This window comes from Leptosomus discolor, chromosome 4 (genome assembly GCF_034619465.1).
Source record: "Leptosomus discolor isolate bLepDis1 chromosome 4, bLepDis1.hap2, whole genome shotgun sequence".
Classification (NCBI taxonomy): domain Eukaryota; kingdom Metazoa; phylum Chordata; class Aves; order Leptosomiformes; family Leptosomidae; genus Leptosomus; species Leptosomus discolor.
In genome coordinates this window covers 10770553-10770891 of record NC_141394.1, presented here as the reverse complement: position 1 = coordinate 10770891, position 339 = coordinate 10770553, and positions in this window count along the sequence as shown.

The window sequence follows — 339 nt, the reverse complement described above, 5'->3', positions numbered from 1 at the left end:
CACTGTGCTGAGAATGGAAGAAGCTAAAACATTCTGGTTGCTGAGAAATGGGCTAGCAGCACCTGAAAGGCAGATAAATTTAGGTGTTGAAACAAGAGTCGTTACATGAGAATAAACCATCACCTGTACAAAGTGGGCATTAGCGTCCTTCACTGCCCATCTATCAACAGTCAAACCTAGGCATCATCTTTTCTAAGGACAACAAACCCAGCTGATTCTAGGGTTGCACACTGGGTGGGGAATGCCAGTGTTCAGAGGAGGACACTTTAAAACTGCTCTCTGCCTTTAGCTTGGGCTTGTATCAACAAGAGCTGCTCAAGATGCAAGGCCTAAAGAGGA